Source organism: Stegostoma tigrinum, chromosome 14 (genome assembly GCF_030684315.1).
Source record: "Stegostoma tigrinum isolate sSteTig4 chromosome 14, sSteTig4.hap1, whole genome shotgun sequence".
NCBI classification, from domain to species: domain Eukaryota; kingdom Metazoa; phylum Chordata; class Chondrichthyes; order Orectolobiformes; family Stegostomatidae; genus Stegostoma; species Stegostoma tigrinum.
The window spans coordinates 36,907,119-36,917,853 of NC_081367.1; positions in this window are offsets into that span (position 1 = coordinate 36,907,119).

Below are 10,735 nucleotides of genomic sequence, written 5' to 3' on the forward strand. Positions count from 1 at the left end.
TTAAGTATTGGCTTGATCCCTTTTTTAATTCTCCTTTGCTGTAGGCTCCCAATTTTAACTGTTCCACTGTAAAAATGCCAAGTAGAATTCAATACCTTCCCAATGTGGAAGGGGGAAAAATCAGTATAGAATTTATCTGAGGTTGCTTCCATTCATCGACCACTTATCATTAAGGAAAGAAGCAGCCTGAATTGGGTGAGAGTGAGAAGAAATCAAGAAAACATAATTTGCTGAGGAACAGTGCATTGTCTAGATGAGGGTTGAAGCAAGAGCAAAAGAAAGCATATTTTAAAAAGATGTAATGAGAGTAACAATGGGAAAAAATACAATTGACAATAATGTTTGTATATTCTACAAAATAATTTTATGAATAATACATCATACTTTGGTTTAATTTTATGTAACAGATTTTTTTAGTTGCACTTTGGTTCTGAAGGTATGTCTTAAATTATGAACAAGTCAACTTGTAGTCAGCAATGTTATAGTCTCATAAAAATATAATGAATTTTAAAGACATTAAGCCAAATAAGGCAAAAATCTGTGCTATTCTTTCCAACAAGCACCTCTCCAGCGTGATTGGTCATCACCATGGTAACTCTAGCAAAGCACAATGACATCAAGGAGCTAAGAAAAATACCACTGAGGCTGGGGAACTGTGTGTTTGTTAGGATGCAAAATACACAATGAATGTTTCACAGAAATTGTGGACAACATCTAAATAATTAAACTCAAATACCCATATTTTATTCTGAAGTTTTGAAAAAGAGTTAACATTCGTATCTAGTTTTATTAGGTGTTCAAATGTTTATTCCTATTTTTGGCAATGTTCATAAGAAAACTAAATAAAACGAGAACACAACCTTTTACCAGCTCTTCAATAGACAACTTAAATTCAACATAATAATATTTTGTGCTTTTCTTTCTTTTGGTAGGATTAAATATTTTTCTGTGGATTTAAAAGGTGATCTAATATGAGTCTTCAAACCTATGAGTTTTTGGTACATTTAATTTAAGAAATGATTTTCACCAAGAATCATGTTTCTATCTACATTTTAGAAGAAATAATGAATGGCAAACTGAAATAGTGCCATCTGTTTAAATTATATTAAATTAACACAGTATATACTATTGGTGAACTAACTGATATATCCTGTGTCTACTCTGAAGCAGTTTGAACCATAATCTGGGGATCTACACAAAGCTTGGGCAGCTGCACAGATCTTAGTTTGCTGCTTTGTAGAAAATGCTCTCAAAAGTAATCAGTGCAGAAGTTTGATATTAAAGAAAGAATTGCATTTTTAGTGTCTGAGGATGTCCCCTAGTGCTTTATAGTCAGTGTCGCCATTGTTATAATGCAAGTGCTGTGACAGATAATTTGCAGTTTCCCTCAAACAATAATGTGATAATGACTCAATAATCTATTGTAGCATTATTTGAGATATAGTCTGGGCCATTGGGAGAACTTGCTCTTCTTCAGAAGAAGACCGTGAAATCATTTACATCCATCCAGGATCATTAACAGTGGTAACAAGCAGCGACCTGCTCATCAATAACCTGTTCATTGAAAAACTCAGCAGGTCTTGCAGCATCTGTAGAGAGAAAACAGTTAATATTTTGGATCCAGTGACCCTTCAGAATGGTTCTGAAGAAGGGTCACTGGACCTGAAAGATTAACTCTGTTCTCTATCCACAGATGCTGCAAGGCTTACTGAGTTTTCCCAGCAATTTATCTTTTTGTTTCTGATTTTCAGCATTCACATGTCTTTTTTTTATTCCAACCAGTCCTGCTCAGCTCTGTTGTTGTCATCTCATTGAAGTCAGCTGTCTGGAAATTGATCCTTCTTACTCAGAAATGTTGCATGCCATTCTCCGACACCTAACTGAATCTTATGATACAATGATCACTGTCTCCTAAATGCTCCCCCTCTGGCCATCTCATTTCCAAGGACCAGCTCCAATCATGCATACTTCCTGTTGAACTGTAAACATAATTTGGGAACACTCATTCCTCACTGTCCCTTACGCTACCAGTATCCCAGTCTATATTTAGGTAATTTACGTCCCCCATTCCTTCCCAACATGGAGTTTTACTTTATCAAAAGATGGCAATTAGACAATTCAGCAGATTTAGATTGGATTGACTTGAAACTCAAAACCTCCTGCCATGAAGTACTACCACTGAGTCACATCTGACACGCAACTTTAAAGGGGAGAAGGATGGCAAAAATATTCAGAATTAGACTCATGACTTTGTCAGTATTCATGGGCAGCTATGTAGGAATAGGGTCATGATATTGGCAGAACTGTGATGAACAGTGGAAGGAATTGACAGAGCATCTTACTGTTTTGGAAGTTTTCAAAAAGATTTTATGCAAGGCAGATCAAGAAATATAAATTTAAAGTTGATACACCTTTCAGCCCACCAACTGGAATAAGAATGAAATAAGGAACAGGTAGAAGAAATGGGGGAAGGGAGCAAGGCAGGTAAAGGCCAGATGTAGACTTGGACAAATAGGTAAACACAGCCTTGAGAGGAAACTGAATTAATTATAATTCTTTTAAAAGCTTTAAGAATTCTGCAGGTGAAGATTACATTTACAACTTCCTATGAGAAAATGTAAGTTTGGAACTAACACGACAACCCACCTTTCCCAGGTTGCCCAACCTGTCAGCCATCATGGAGCCATGGCTTACTTTTCTAAATCTGGTCACCCTAAATCAAATGAAATGCTCAACAGCTGTGTGGATACGTTAAAGAAAGCTGCAGGCACATGAATGTTTTTAATCAGTTTTCTGTAAAACTGGTAGAATATGTTAAAAGTGATAATGGGAACTGCAGATGCTGGAGAATCCAAGATAATAAAATGTGAGGCTGGATGAACACAGCAGGCCCAGCAGCATCTCAGGAGCACAAAAGCTATTTTAACAGCAAGTTTTGAGAAGATTTGTAGCTCAGGTTGAGGTTCTGGATGTGAGTTTGCTCGCTGAGCTGGAAGGTTAGTTTTCAGACGTTTCGTCACCATTCTAGGTAACATCATCAGTGAGCCTCTGGTGAAGCGGTGGTGTTATGTCCCGCTTTCTATTTATCAGTTTAGGTTTCCTTGGGTTGGTGATGTCATTTCCTGTGTTGGTGATGTCATTTCCTGTTCTTTTTCTCAGAGGATGGTAGATTGGCTCCAAATCAATGTGTTTGTTGATGGAGTTCCGGTTGGAATGCCATGTTTCTAGGAATTCTCGTGCGTGTCTCTGTTTGGCTTGTCCTAGGATAGATGTGTTGCCCCAATCAAAGTGGTTTCCTTCCTCATCTGTATGTAAGGATACTAGTGATAGTGGATCATGTCTTTTTGTGGCTAGTTGATGTTCATGTATCCTGGTGGCTAGCTTTCTGCCAGTTTGTCCAATGTAGTGTTTGTCACAGTTCTTGCAAGGAATTTTGTAAATGATGTTCGTTTTGCTTGTTGTCTGTATAGGGTCTTTTAAGTTCATTAGCTGCTTTTTAGTGTGTTGGTGGGTTTGTGGGCTACCATAATGCCAAGAGGTCCGAGTAGTCTGGCAGTCATTTCAAATGACATTTCAAAGACTACTCAGACCTCTTGGAAACAAAGACAGTGTGTGTGTGTATCCACAACACATGGACTGCAGTGGTTCAAGACAGCAACTCATTACCACCTCCTTAGGGGCAATTAGGGGTGGGCAAAAAAGTTGGCCAAGCCTGTACTGCCAACATCCCGAGAATAAGAAAAGTTTGACATACGTTAAGAAAGTCAAATCAAAATTACGCACAAGTTGTCACGCATTGGCATTCATGCATGGATTATTAGGTTCCATCAATATACAGTAGAAAGTTGACATTGGTAACTGTCCACCAAGCCGTCATAATAATATTTAGTTCAAAGAAGGTAATACCATCTCTACCAGCAGCAAAGCTTCAGAGATGGGCATGATTTTGATGATGCAACAACAGGATATTAGAAATGATCAAACATGTGTGCACTAATCTGGACATTCTTTTGAGGTTTCCTATGAATACTGAATCATTTCATAGTCATTGGGCTACTTACGTTTCAAATGACATGCCAGTATCTGCACAGAGACTAGTGAAGAATCATGCAAGAATGTGACATTCGGGAGGCTGTTCATTAGGCCATAAGTGGCTGACCAAAAGAGTGAAATGATGGTATTTTAGTTGTAGACATGAACTGAGTATAGATTAAGGTTGTCTCCAATTGGGTTAAAAGTCATTATTCCAACAAAGTTGAGAGAGAGATTTGTCGAGAACTTCATCAGGAGCACACAAGGACTTTCCATATAAAAGCAGGAGAAAGAAATAGTTTTGGTATCCAAATGTAGAGATATTTTAAGAGTCGCTCAAAAGTTATGCAGTGTGTCTTTGTAGGAGAAGCAATACAAATGAGGTTTCTTTCATTCCATGATTAAACACAAGAAACCTATAGGAATGAGTTCATGTGAACTGCTTTGTTGAGGAAAGGATTTGATAGACAGCACAAGTACATGGATAACTGTTGAGCCTATGCACAATGCCACAAATGTCAAATCTATTGAGTTTTTGAGAAATGAGTTTGCACCTTATGCGTTGTGTTTGATAATGATCCACAGTGTATATCAGAAGAGTTTGAAATATTTCTGAGAAAGAATTGAGTCAAACACACTCTAATAAACACCACATTGAATCTTTGTACCACAGAAGAAAGTATACAGATTATGAAGAGGCCTTTCCAGAAATAATGCTTGGTGACAAGATAGGCATTAATTTTCATGAGCTATTTAGCATTATCTCAACAATTTCTATTCTGTGACAAAATAACCTCACATTCTAGAGTAGGCTGCTCACCTAATGTGTTAGCATTTAAACACATTCTAAGAACAAGGTTTAGTTTGCTAAGCCTGTCATCAATAACTAAGTATAATATAAGGTGTGTGATCCATGTCTATTTTACTATAATTTAATATAGAGTTTGGATTTTGAACTAGTGGCATATGGATTTTGGTCTGGTGGTTTGAACGGGCTTATAGATTAATTTGTAAGTAATTTTGTCTTTTTTAAATAAAACAGTAGGAGAGAGATAACTGTTAGAGGCTTATGGGAATTTTTTTACATTGGGAATGTTTTATAAAGACAAAAGTAAACAGTATAGTGCAGCAGACTTCATCTGGAAGGATCCAGAATTTTCTTTTTTGTTTTGGCTGAAGGGAAGCACATTGTTTGGAAAGCCATTTAGGTTTCAAATTGCAAAAGTCCTAGATAAAGTTGAATGTTTAAAACAGTTTCTCCTGAAGAAGGCAGATAGTTTAGAATTGCTAAAAACTGATTAGGGTTAGTCTACATGGCGTTGTGCTTAGGAAATTGTACCTCACTAACTTGATTGAATTTTTTGAAGAAGTAATGAAGAGGATTGACGAAGGCAGAGCAGTGGAAATGATCTACTTGGACTTCAATAAGGCACTCGACATGGTTCCTCATGGTGAACTGGTGAGCAAAGTTACACATGGATTACAGGGAGAACTAGCCACTTGGATACAGAACTGGCTTGAAGGTAGAAGACAGAGGGTGGTGGTGGAGGTTGCTTTTCAGACTACAGGCCTGTGACCAGTGGAGTGCCACAAGGATCAGTGCTGGGATCATTGGTTTTCATCATTTATACAAGAGATTTGGATGTGAACACAGGAGGAATGGTTAGTAAGTTTGCTGATAACACCAAAATTGGAGGTGTAGTGGACAGCAAAGAAATTTACCTCAGAGTACAATGGGATCTTGATCAGATAGGCCAATGGGAAGAGGATTAGCAGATGAAGTTTAATTTAGATAAATGTGAGGTGCTGCGTTTTGGAAAGGCATATCAGGGCAGGACTTACACATGTAATGGTAAGGTTCTGAGAGTGTTGCTGAACAAAGAGGCTTTGGAGTGCAAGTTCATGGTTCCTTGAAATTGGAGTCGCAGGTATATAGGAGAGTGAAGAAGGCATTCAGTATGTTCTCCTTTATTGTTCAGTGCATTGAGTATAGGAGCTAGGCAGTCAATTTATGGCTGTACAGGACATTGTTTAGGCCCCTTTTGGAATACTGCATTTAGTTCTGCAGTCCCTGTTATAGGTAGGATGTTGTGAAGCTTGAAATGGTTCAGAAAAGATTAACAAGGATGTTGCCAGGGTTGTAAGGTTTGAGCTATAGGGAGAGGCTGAATAGGCTGTTCTGAGGAGGAGTTACCGGACCCGAAATGTTAACTTTGTTTTCTCCTCCACAGATGCTGCCAGACCTGCTGAGGTTTTCCAGCAACTTTATTTTGGTTCCTGATTTGTAGCATCTGCAGTTCTTTTGGTTTTTATTTGCTGAATAGGCTGAGGCTATTTTCCCTGGAGCATCAGAGGCTGAAGGGGGGGTGACCTTATACAAGTTCATAAAATCGTGAGGGGCATGGATAAGGTGAATAGCCAAAGTCTTTTCCTCTAGGTGGGAAGTCCAAAACTTGAGGGCATAGGTTTAAGGTGAGTGGAAAAAGATTTAAAATGGACCTGAGAGGCAACTTTCACAGACAGAAGATGGTGCATGTATGAAATGAGCTGCCTGAGGAAGGGTGGAGGCTGGTACAATTACAACATTTAAAAGCCATCTGGATAGGTGTATGAATAGAAAGAGTTTTGAGGGATATGGGCCAAATGCTGGCAAATGAAACTAGATTAATTTAGGACATCTGGTCAGCATGGGTGAATTGGACCAAAGGGTCTACTTCCATGCTGTACAGTTCTACGACTCTGTCTCTAAATAGGTTACCTCAGTGTAAGGAGTTTAGTTTGAGAGTTCCAAACAAGAATTCAGTTAAGTTTAATATAAATGATAGAGAAGGGAATTCTCGCTGCCGTTTGAGTACTATAAAGGGATACAGTAGGTTTAATGGGATTGTATGTTAAAAGTTTTAAATCCATGTTATATATAAATACTTTTGTTTATTCTATTTTATATATTGTATTTATTCTGTATTTTTTGCGTAATAACCTCTTATATTATCGCTAAAATTAAATCTGCAGCATTGCATGCTTGGGTTTCAGTGAAAGACCACCTTATTAAAACAAAAAAAAACAAAATATGTTCCATCACGTCAGATTTCTATCTGAGATCTGACTTCTTCTGTAATAACATCAAATGGGGTTATAACATTTTCTTTCTATTCACTCCATGGACATGAACTTCGTTGGATGGACCAGCATTTATTGCCAGTCCCTAGTTGCACTTGAGAAGGTGGTAGAGAGCTGCCTTCTTGAACAGTTGCATTCCTTATGCTGTGGGTAGACCCACAATATTATTACAGAGGGAATTCCAGGATTATGACTCAGAAATGAGGAAGAAATGGCAATACATTCCCAAGTTGGGATGGTGACTGGCTTGGAGAGGAACTTGCAGGCGGTGCTGTTCCCATGTATTTGCCGCTTTTGTTCTTCTAGATGGAAGTGGTCATAATCTTGGAAGGGGATGCTCGTTTTAACATAAGTTAAAAGAAAAGCTTGATAAAGTGAAGATTATTCATGATACATCAAGCATGAAACGGAGACAGTTCAGTGCTGGACAGGAGGCCATAGTGTTAGGATCCTGGCTGATCTTAGGATGATTTGATTTTGGTTTTAATGAGGTAGCCTTTCAGATAAACTTGAGCGGACAATGCTGCAAATCCTGACTGAAATACGGCCTGATAGATTATAGCCTGCATTGTTTTGGTTTTAATGAAATGGTTTCTCATTGAAACATGAGTACACAATGTTGCAGATTTTGATTTTCATAAGAAAACTGTAAAAGAGATGTAGATAAAATAGAATGAATCAATCAATCAGTTTACATATAATACCAATTAAAAGAATTTCAAACAGACAGTAAAGGTACAAGCTTAAAAGAAAAAAAATCCTTTTAAAGTGCCCAATCAGTACAGTTCCCTTGTACTGTACTCACACAGTTTCCCTTTCTTTAACACCTCAATAGATTCAAGATAACTGTGACTTTAGTTCCTAAACTCAAAACATTGATAGCCATTTGCTGAAACTATCATATATTTGAGTTTAAACAAAATTAGTTTCATTAACTCATCGGGATTTTATCCCAATACTTCCAGTCTGAGCCTATCATTACCCCCTTCTGCTAGGGTAATGTAGTTTTACAATATTTCCCACTTCCCAGCAATGCTGTTCTTTGAATGCATACCCATGAAAGAACTTTACAGAACTGCATAACTTAAACTAAAACTGAAACAAAAATTCTCTCCCTCAAAGCTATGGGCATTTCCTTTAATCTTAAAAAATACTCCCAGAGCAGATCTTTCTAACAGAATCCTTGAGGTACAAATGCTTACCTTGCTAAGTCGTAAAATCCTAAAGTAAACAAGAACCCATGGGGGGCTTCCAAAATAGCTCTCAAAAACTATTTTAAAAGAAATCACTATGGCTACAGAAATACATGCAAATTAATTATTAACTTTAGGCAGACAGAAAATCGCTATGTTCCTAACTTAAAGTTCAATTTGCAAACTTAAAATAAATGATATTTAAATATATATAAATCAGATAGTTTATACCACATCAAACCACCATGGTCATCAAATGGAATATGTGATTTCAGTATTTGTAAAGATACCAGATGCATTCACATATGTAGTGAAGATTGAAGCAAGACTATCAGCGTCATGTGCACTATTTGCTTAAAAAAGGAAATCTAGTAAAAGGAGTACATAGTAATTAAGCCTCCTACAGTCTAAATTCCTTCAGACTCAAGTGCATAGGTCAGAGAAAAAAATCACAAGGAAACTATAAGTTTGCAATTTACCCAAAAAACAAAATGAGTAAGTGTGAGTGATAATGGGAACTGCAGGTGCTGGAGAATCCAAGATAACAAAGTGTGAAGCTGGATGAACACAGCAGGCCAAGCAGCATCTCAGGAGCACAAAAGCTGACGTTTCGGGCCTAGACCCTTCATCAGAGAGGGGGATGGGGAGAGGGTTCAGGAATAAATAGGGAGAGAGGAGGAGGCGGACTGAAGATGGAGAGAAAAGAAGATAGGTGGGGAGGAGAGTATAGGTGGGGAGGTAGGGAGGGGATAGGTCAGTCCAGGGAAGACGGACAGGTCAAGGAGGCGGGATGAGGTTAGTAGATAGGAAATGGAGGTGCGGCTTGAGGTGGGAGGAAAGGATGGGTGAGAGGAAGAACAGGTTAGGGAGGCAGAGACAGGCTGGGTTGGTTTTGGGATGCAGTGGGGGGAGGGGATGAGCTGTCATCTCCCCTCCCCCCACTGCATACCAAAACTGGCCCAGCTCGTCCCCTCCCCCCACTGCATCCCAAAACCAGCCCAGCCTGTCTCCGCCTCCCTAACCTGTTCTTCCTCTCACCCATCCCTTCCTCCCACCTCAAGCCGCACCTCCATTTCCCACCTACTAACCTCACCCCACCTCCTTGACCTGCCCATCTACCCTGGACTGACCTATCCCCTCCCTACCTCCCCATCTATACTCTCCTCTCCACCTATCTTCTTTTCTCTCCATCTTCTGTCCACCTCCCCCTCTCTCCCTATTTATTCCAGTTCCCTCTCCCCATCCCTCTCTCTGATGAAGGGTCTAGGCCCGAAACATCAGCTTTTGTGCTCCTGAGATGCTGCTTGGCCTGCAGTGTTCATCCAGCTTCACACTTTGTTAAAATGAGTAAGTGTCTTTGATCAAGGCAAATCAATCAATGTCACAGTCCCAATCATTAAGTAGAATTGGTTGTTGAAGTCAAAGTTCAGAGTTAACAAACAAGAGTTGTTGAGAGAGTAGTATCAAGCTAATGGAAATGGAAGGAAATATACAGATAGAAAATGAAAAAAGTTACATGGATTAATTGAAAGTATGATAGGACAAGAAACTGTTAATCTTTCATTATTGCTATCATTATTATCATTGATAAACATGTTGTAATAACTTTTTTAAAACATAAATTACTCTAGTCATATTGTTCTTACATATGTTTAATTAAGATTAACATTAAAAATTTCAGGTTTTGTTGATATTGGTTTAATTATATTGTATTCTGATAAATTATGCATGCAAAATTTAACATTTTAACATTATTTTGTTTAATTGGGGTAACTACAAGATAGGGGATAACATAATTTATTGTAAGAGTGGGCATTTGTTATATTGCCATCTCTGATGCACTCTTTGTTATGGGCATGTAAATCAAATTACTTCAACAATGGCTGTCTCAATCTGAGCATGTTTTAGTTTCATTAAGAACACACATTTCATTCAGGGTAACAAGGTGTGAAGCTGGAGGGACACAGCAGGCCAGGCAGCATCAGAGGAGCAGGAAAGTTGACTCCAGACCCGAAAACACCAGCTTTTCTGCTCCTCTGATGCTGCCTGGTCTGCTGTGTTCCTCCAGCTCCACACCTTGTTATCTCAGACTCCAGCATCGGCAGTTCCAATCACATCTGATTCAGGAATGCACACATTGATGATCTTCGTTAGAACATGCAGAAGCAAATTTGAGGTATTGAAGAGAATGCACAGACTTCCAGACTTCTACATGACTTGTCAAGCATCACCTGCCCTGAATTTTGACTTCAGGATATGCATTGGATTTATCAGGCAGAAGGCATAAGAACCAGAATGGAAACAACTTATCCTTGATCCCAAGACACTGTCTATAAAGAAGAACTAGTGGTATAAAAATACTTGCATTCTCAAATTTTAATAAATTTAAT